This window comes from Schistocerca americana, chromosome 2 (assembly GCF_021461395.2).
Source record: "Schistocerca americana isolate TAMUIC-IGC-003095 chromosome 2, iqSchAmer2.1, whole genome shotgun sequence".
Lineage (NCBI taxonomy): Eukaryota > Metazoa > Arthropoda > Insecta > Orthoptera > Acrididae > Schistocerca > Schistocerca americana.
In genome coordinates, this window is record NC_060120.1 from 918,413,419 (window position 1) to 918,422,791 (window position 9,373).

At 41.2% G+C, this 9,373-nt stretch overlaps 1 non-coding gene across 1 annotated transcript; it reads right to left on the reverse strand.

Moving 5' to 3' along the window:
* Positions 1–1,241: 1,241 nt before the first annotated feature.
* Positions 1,242–1,317, reverse strand: Trnat-ugu. Its single transcript has one exon. It is a non-coding gene; the product is annotated as a tRNA-Thr (tRNA).
* Between the last annotated feature and the right edge of the window lie 8,056 nt (positions 1,318–9,373).

The following is a 9,373-nucleotide window of genomic DNA, read 5'->3' on the forward strand; positions in this document are numbered from 1 at the left end:
CAAGTCTGAGAAGGGGCCACATTGTGGCCTTGCGAGTGGCGAAATGGTCCTTTCAGAAATTGCCACACAGCTTGCACGTGCTGAGTCGGTTGTGCAACAATGTTGGTATCAGTGCTCAAGTCAATATTCTCACAAGTGTAGACGAAGTTCTGAACATCCACGCAGCACAGATGCCCGCCAGGATCGTCATATTGGAAGGGCAGTAGTGGCAGACCCTACAGCTAACACAGCACGGACAAGATGGCTTGTGAGTCTAGAAGTGTCAACACGAATTGTTGCGAACCGGTTATTTGCAGCGGGACTGTGGGCACGCACACTTATAGCCTATCTTCTAAACACACTACAGCATCGACGTGTCCGGCTCAACTGGAGCTGTCAGAGGGTCTCTTGGAAGATGGAATGGTCTTCAGCGATGAAATAAAATTCTGCATTTACTCAAGTGATGGAAATTTGCGATGCGACCTGACCAGGTGAGCGCTGTCTCGTTAAGTGCATTCGTGCAAGACACACTTGCCTTATCCCAGGCCTTATGGTCGAGGGTACGATAAACTACAACCCTCGTTCATCTTTGGTGTTCCTGTAGTGGACGCTAACCAGCGCTCAGCGTGAAGAATGTTGCTAGAACCATCCTTATGAGTTAATGTAACAGGAAGATGATATGTTGTTCCAACATGGTAATGCTTGCCCATATACTGCCCAAGAAACTCCACGCGCTGTGCAGGGCGTGCAGCAACGTCCCTGACCAGCACCATTTCCGGACTTGTCTCCAATCGAGCGCATGTGGGATATTACGGGACGAGAAGTGACTCGAGCTACTCGTCAACAAGCAACTCTTGCAGAGGTACTTGAAACGGTGGAGCAGGCATGGTATAATGTACTCCAGGAGAGTATTCGCCATCTGTACGGGCGACTAGATGCCAGAGTCAGTGTCTGGACTGCCGCCCTTGGAGGCTAGACCACATACAAACGTGGGTGTTTCAAAATCCCATCATGCTTATGAGACCAGCATCTGCTTGACACACTGACATCACAAAACCAATTGATCAAACTTATTACTGACTCTCTACCGCACATACTAACAGATTTCTTCAATCACTCCTTGACTGCAATGTTTTTCCTACGGCCTGGAAACAAGGACTTGTCAAACCACTACCTAAGAATGAAACGATAATTAAATCAAGACCCTAAGCTGCCGACAGGCGTTGATATACTCGTACATCAATGGGGACTGTTGAAAACGTGTGCCCGACCGGGACTCGAACCCGGGATCTTCTGCTTACATGGCAGACACTCTACCCATCTGAGCCACCGAGGGCACAGAGAATAGTGCGACTGCAGGGATTTAACGCTCCCACGCTCTCGGTGAGACCAACATTCCCAACATAATGTCCACACACTACATTCGTAGTGCCCCTGCCTATTACACTCATTAATCGCGGCAGAAAATCTTACCGAGTCTCGTAAGAGTTCGGGCAATACGTGTGCATCCGCACAGAAGAAGGTCGATGTCCGGTTAGCCTTAACTATATGAAGACCATCTTTATGTAATACCTAAGAAGGACGCTGCCACAGTACCCTCCGATTGCCGCTTCGTTTGTGTTATCCTGACATAGTCCAATGCCTTGGAATATATGGTCGACGACCATCTAACCAACTATTTAACCACAAATAGGCTACTAGACGAATACCACGTTTCCTCAAATGTCGTAGTACATCTGCTTTAATAAAAGTAACAGACGACCTGAAGCTATCCATGAACCAACAAGAGGCATCTACATATACTTCTTTTAAATTTCAGCAGCCTTTTTGACATTGCGTATTTCTATATTGTACTTCCCAATCTTCGCTGCGTAAGTTTCTCACCAGGTGTAATAAAATAGCATCGCTTAAGCCGGAACTCTCGCCAACATTGCGTTATGTCTGGGACCACAAGGCTACAGTGGAAATAATTCCTATCAGGATTTCCCCTAGTTTCGGTATTAGGACATATATCCTTCGCAACTTACTACGTAGACGTGTCATAAGTTCTGTCCCGCTGCCAATAACACATGTATTCTGATGACCCCCGTTATATTAGGTGCCAAACCAATCACCCTGAAGAGAGTTGTCGAGAATCTCATAGCTGACCTGCGTGCACTATCAAACTGGGCACACTGAAAATAGCGTTAAAAGTTCAATCCATCCAGAACTTAAGCGGGCTCCTGTTGGTTACACTGACCTCATTAGCCTGACATATCGCGTATACCTACCACCTTTAAAACTAAATTTGACGAATATAGATTAGTCTTCATCAGAAAAGAGGCTACAAGCAATAACAACTGAAAACCAGAACTGAGCTGAGCAAATAACTACGCAGGAAGGCACACACTGATAAGCCAAAACATTACGAGACCACTGCCTACCACGACTTTGGATCCGGCCTGGTGCGTTGTGGTACGTGACGCGGTAACAAAAGTATGTAAGCAGAGCACACACGGACGGGCGATCACTCGAGCGAAGATAACAGTTGCAAATGGGGAAATTTAGTGAGATAAGCGACTTTCATAAAGGGCAGCTTATTATTACGTCGAGCCTATGAACGAGTGGAATGTTAACGTGAGCATCAACGGGAAGAGATAGAATGACAGTGAAACTACCACTACGTGCTAAATGGTTGGACGTTTAGGACTCTTCACAAAACATCGGGTTCCGAGGCCGTCTGCTCTGTAAAATAGGACAGACCTGTGGCATCTCTGTCAAATGAGCACAATGCTGGTGCACTCACAAGCGTTTCGGATCACACCGTTTATCGTACATCGTACATAATTGAACATGGAACTCAGCAGCAGATCACTCATACGTTTTCACATGTTGACCCAACGACGTCGTCAGTTCAGATTCCAGTCGGCACATGACCATTGGGATTCGACCGTCGATCAATGGAAACGTGTCGGATCTTTGGGTGAATCACATTTTTGATAAATTAGGTCGGTGGTGGTCTCCACAAACGCCGTCATCGAGCTGAACGGCGGCACGAAACGTGCAACACACCGCATAAGCAGGCTGGCGGGAGCAGTATTATGCTATGAGAGACATTCTCCTGCGCTTGTATGGGACCTGTGGTAGTAATTGAAGACACGCTGACAGTTGCGAACCACCTGCATCCCTTCATGCTTGATGTTTTCTCCAACCACTATGTCATCTTTCAGCAGTATAATTGTCCGTGTCTCGGAGCCATAACCTTGTTACAGTGGTTAGAGGAGCATTATAATGAACTCACGTTGAGGTCTCGGTGACCAAATTCGCCTGAAACAGATCCTACGTAACCCCTCTGGGTCGCAACCGGGCGCCATCGCCGCGTACACATATGAGTGGCCCGGTATTTATACACTGAAGCGCCAACGAAACTGGTACAGGCATGCGTATTCAAATACAGAGATATGTGAATAGACAGAATATGGCGCTGCGGACGGCAACGTCCACATAAGACAAGTGTCTGGCGCAGTTGTTAGATCGGTTACTGCTGCTATAATGGCAGGTTATCGCGATTTAAGTGAGTTTGAACGTGGTGTTGTAGTCGGCGCACGAGCGATGCGACACAGCAACTCCGAGGTATCGATGAAATGGGTATTTTCCCATACGACCATTTCACGAATGTACCGTGAATATCAGGAATCCGGTAAAACTTCAAATCTCGAACATCCCTGTGGCCGGAAAAACATCCTGCATGAACGGGACCAACGACTGGAGAGATTCGTTCAATGTGACAGAAGTGCAACCCTTCCGAAAATTGCTGCAGATTTCAATGCTGGGCCATCAGCAAGTGTCAGCAGGCGAACCATTCAACGAATCATCATCGATACGGGCTTTCAGAGCCGAAGGCCCACACGTGTACCCTGCACCACACAACGCTTTACGCCTCGCCTGGGCCCGTCAACACCGATATTGGACTGTTGATGTCTGGAAACATGTTGCCTGGTCGGACGAGTCTCGATACAAATTGTATCCAGCAGATAGACTTGTACGGGTATGGATTGGTTGGTTGGTTTGTGGGATTAAAGGGACCAGACTGCTACGGTCATCGGTCCCTTTTTCCAAAACTGAAAAACACCCACACAGAATAAAAACGAACAAGGAAAAGATGACAGACGACACAGGATAAGAGAAACTTAGACAAATACCAGACAGAACTAAGTAAAATCTGTAGCGTTGCTCTTGGGGGACAAAAATAAAAAGAATTGTTACTTTTTTTTTTAATGTCGAAAAAGTGAATATTTTGGTGGGCCACTTGGCAACAGAATCAGGGATTTATTACACTATTATAATAACATACGTTGACCATTAAATACCTGAATAAGAGCAGCATATTGATATATATATTTGAGATCGCTCGGAAGAAACATTATCATTTCTGTGCATTTTTATAGTCGCGATGTAGTCATACCCGGATCAACACTAAGGGACCAGAAGATTTATAGACTTTAAAAGAAATGCAACACTACACAATTAAAAAAAGTTGGTTCAGAAATAATAGGAAAACGATAATGTTCCTTCTGCCTCATGCTGCGTTCGGCCCATCAGCGTGATCGTAATTTCTGATGAAGTAACACAAAAATAATTATCATTCAGTTAAATAAGGAGATGGAATCATCAAGGTTAATTTACGAAAATAAGCACACTTATCTTTAACACACGTTTTTTTAATGCTTCGTACCTTTTCATATTAAATTACAATAGATGACCATTGTGGTTAAATACTTTATACATAACAGTCAAAATGTCCTCTTGACGCTGTCTGTTCGATATCAGTTACAAGAAACTACATGTTTTCTGATTGGAAAAAATAACAATTAGCATATTCACTAAATATTTTCACATAAAATATAAAATACAGTTGCGGAACACAGCAAGTCCGCATCCGCCTCTCATGGAACACAAACAGTAAAAGGTGAGGCGCGAAAAGCCTCATTTGTCTTGAAACAACAGAATTCTTTTTTTATACCATTAATCGATACATGTACATAGAGATTTACTGGCACCGCGCAAGAACGGCAAAGATAAAGAATAATGGTTTCTGTCGATGCTATGCGATGGTTCATTTCTTTTACTTTACAATTGTTCGATAACTTTAGGCCATCAGGCGTTTACTATTGAGCGTATATTAATGTTTGTGAGGCGAAAATTACTAATATTACACTGCCTCCCATGAGGAGGGAAGGAATACCGAAGGTATTACTTTCATCCTCATGCACATTGGAATATTTGTAATTTTCGAGTGTAACATACAGGTTATTAAAAGTTTCATTTTATATTCATTCCATAATAAAAGAATTAACGTTTCAATTTGTAATTACTGACGGTGGATCATTGTGAATTTGTTCTGTATGTCTATCAGTGTTTGTATGGATTCAGTCTATCTTGATGATTCTTAAAATTAAGGCTATAAGTACACATATTTACAAGATTTATAAGGAAATAGAGTCACACTTCATTTTTCATCGTTGCAAAAGTAATTTGACTATCACAACTGGTACACAACTTTCAGTTTTGACAGTATTCATTACATTATCATCGTCTTGTCGATTGATTGCCTTGTCCGTCGTCGCACTTAATTATACATTTATTTTCGTCGCACATACACTATTTATGATAGACTTGGATTGTAGAGCGGCCACTGGTGATGGCTTCGAAAAGGAAGTCCATATCTTTCACTTTCAGGGCTCGAGTGTGGCTCTCCGAATTATTTCACATATGAAACAGATAAAATGTCTTATATTAGAATAGCTTACAAAACTAATTTTATATACATGTGGGATGGGATATAGGAAGGATCGGATCCTTTGACGTATTTTCGTGTGCTTATTTTCATTCGTATCGTGACCTCTCGTCAAAGTTTACATTTCAACAGTGTTCAGAGGTGACCTTGTGACTTGTCTCTGTGTACAATCAGTCATTATAATAATTACGTTAACTTCTCTATTTTAGAGTCTCTCGGAAGGTTTATGATACATACTAAATGTTTTCAGTACTGGGTGTGAATGTTTTTGCTACAGAATGTAGCGCACAGCAACTGTGTTGTCGGTTGAACGTTTACATTATTTCGTCACGTGGTGGCTGTCCGCCTCCACTGTTGCGAGCAATCTTGAAATTCAGTCTGTGCGCGCGCACGTGACCGGAGCTTTCTTGCAGAGCGTTGATTTCGCGCTTGAGGTGCCGTGCGTCGCTTTTGTTCGTCGGATCGTGGCTTTGTGCTTTTTTAGATTGCTGGAGGGAGCTTCTGCCACCGAAACTGCCTCACATCACTTCCTGTCCACTATCCAGTTACGGATTCACAGGTAAGTGGTAGCTACCGCTGCAACTGCATGTGTGGAATGACACTGATTATTACACACTGCACACATCAACGAAATTTTCACACATATGGTGCAGTAGAATACTGCCACTGACAATCGTCGAACTTTAAAACTTCACTTGCACTGTGGTGAGCGTCTGCGTGAACGGTGTATTAACAGAAATTCTCGCGTCATAACATCACACGGTGTTTACAAGTTGATTTACATACTAATATTTACAAGAGTTCATTTAAATCGATAAATAATCTAATTGACCACTTTGAATCAAAACAATTGTTTCTTAATTAGTCTTTTTTTTTTATTTATGCCTACGGTCACAGGTAGGCTATTATAAGTACTTTTTCTTTGACCAAATCCATTCCAATCTCCTTTACAAATTAATTTCATTCATAGTAATCTTTATCACGCTTGCTTATTCATTTTGTAGGACCAATACTTTTTTTTTTTAGTGCTCGTCTTGTTTAGTGTCAAAAGTTTTTCTCGTATGTGCTTGTCTTTAAAGAAAGTTCGAGGACAGATTTGAAAATAGCAATTCCGCCTCTGAGTTTCGTGTAGAAATACAAACAGTCGAAAAAAGAAAGGTGGGAAAAGCGGGTCTACTCGCTGATCGTCGACAGAATTTAAATTACTCCTCAACCAGGTCGAAAATTTAATTTACCTTGCGCATTACAAAAGCAATATGCGCGTCGCGAACCTACTCATTTTTATAAGTAGTGCCTCACTTCCTGAGCACACGTGCATCTTTACAAGTTGATCCTGAGGAGTGGATAGGATCAAGGATCTTAAAGGATTTGCACTTAGGAAAGGGATTCAATAATCACATAATCACAGAGAAAACAATAAATATTGCAGTGCACACTTAAAATAAAATCTATCACTTCAAGCATGTATATCTCATATGTATCTTGCTGCAGCTTGCTTACTACTCTTTGCACATTTCTTAGACTAAGTCAAGTTTATGCATTACGCATTTAGGTATTAATTATCATTTGTATATATAAGCCTCTCACTAGAGTGTTGTTTTTTTCTGCTGTCGCTACCTGTGAAGCTTGGGCGAGATCCTTATTATATGTGCTGCTAGCTTGTGAATTTGCAGTATCGCTAATGCTCAATAGTACCGTGAAGTTGGCATAATAAACCATGTTACTCATATCTTCTTTGACTCAGCTTGTTTATAGTCTAGACTCATCTTACTTTGCGTTATACAATAAACTTCCTTTTTATTCCATCACGCTTTTACTTAAGGTTAACGTCAGGCCTTTATAGAACAATTGCACTGCGTCATCAATCTGTTCATGCTTAATCCTAGGTATCTGTTCACTTCAAAGAGATGTTATTTTATCGCTGGCACAGCACTGTGCTGGAATTTACAAGTTAAATCTACCGACTGTTTTACGCTAACAGGTGGTGCCTTATTTACGTCACATCTTTTGTCTGGACGTTTAAGTATTTCCTTTTAAAACAGGCCATTAATTTGTCCTAGATTAAATTTCACTTACTAATACTAAGCACATATAATCATCATTTTCATATTACTATTTAGTGAGAGAAGTGCATTATTCGCTCCTTCCTGCTCATTCTCAAATTACTATTTAGCGAGAGAAGTGCATTATTCGCTCCTTCCTCTTTCCTCATTTTAGTACCTCGGGGCTAATTAATACCTCTCGAGTACATCATTTTCCTTACATACTAACTTATAACTAAAATTGAAAATCGCCTCTAGGACATGTCCTCCTGTTTACATAAAGATTATTCATGTAAATACTTGTCTACAACTTATTCTGTATTTTATTTTCCAGACACGTTGTTTTGATACACAAGGTTTCCTTTTAGCACCGGTTAACGTCCGTAGTCAGTTCAGTTCCGTTCTTGTTACTCATTGGTTAATCCTGATCTCCAATACCTTAGAATTTTCTTACAGCTTAAATTAACTTAATTCCTGGCGTTATAAAATTTTCTTAAATCTTGATGGTGGAACAATCCTTTGATTTTATTCGTGGCAGGGTCAGATAACAAATAGCTACCAATGTGTGGTTTCCTCATTATCACAAAGGGACCTTCATAAATGTGTTGCCACTTACGATTCTTCTTTAACAACAGGGATGGTTTAAAGTGAGTCCTGACTAATAACTAACTCCAAGAAACTTCTGCAGATGCTCTTCAAGAGCCTCTGGTCTCGTTCTTATTGGTACTATAATTTTATTGATTAATCTTGCATCTAGGACTAGCCTTACGCTACCATCTGATTTTAGCACAGACAATAAAGGACTCGAATAAGGTGAATGAGATACTTCTATCACATTCCAGCGTAACATTTTCTTGATCTCGCACTTGACAGCTTCGCGTCTCGCATATGGAATGGAATAGCTTGTTCTACAGTAGGTTGAATGGGGCAGGACATCCATTCGATATTCAAAGCCTTTTATTAGTCCAGGTTTCTTAGAAAATACTTGAACGTAATCTGTTAACAAATTGTAAAGCTCATTCTTCTGTTGTTTGGATAATTCAATGGACTCACTAGCTTTACCGTATAATTCATTCTGACCGGGAATTAGGTCTTTATACTCATCGTCATTAACACTTTCAAGATCTGTCATGTCTTCTGTCTGACTGTACTGTTGTCTTTTAGTCCATGGCCGTACTGCTGTTTGAAGCACCCCAAAGTTTGTCTTCACCTTACTTCTTAACAAATTTACAGTTACTTGTTGCTGGCTCGCTACTAGAGTACAGATTCCACACTCGATGTCAATTTTAGCTTTCATCTGCCTCAAGAATTCCATACTCAGGATACATGGCACTGATAGGTTTTTTAACAATAAGAAAAATGCACGTTACTGAAATAGACTCTATCTGGATTTGAAGCTGAGTCTGAAGATTTACACGTTGTGTTAGTGGACCAATTGCTCCCGATATGGTGCAACCTTGAATTGGAAGTGATAAAACTTTGCATACAGAGGATATTTGCTTAAATAAACATAAAGATAAGACATTTATATTAGCTCCTGTATCTACAATGGCTGTTACTCGTATGTTGGCAATTG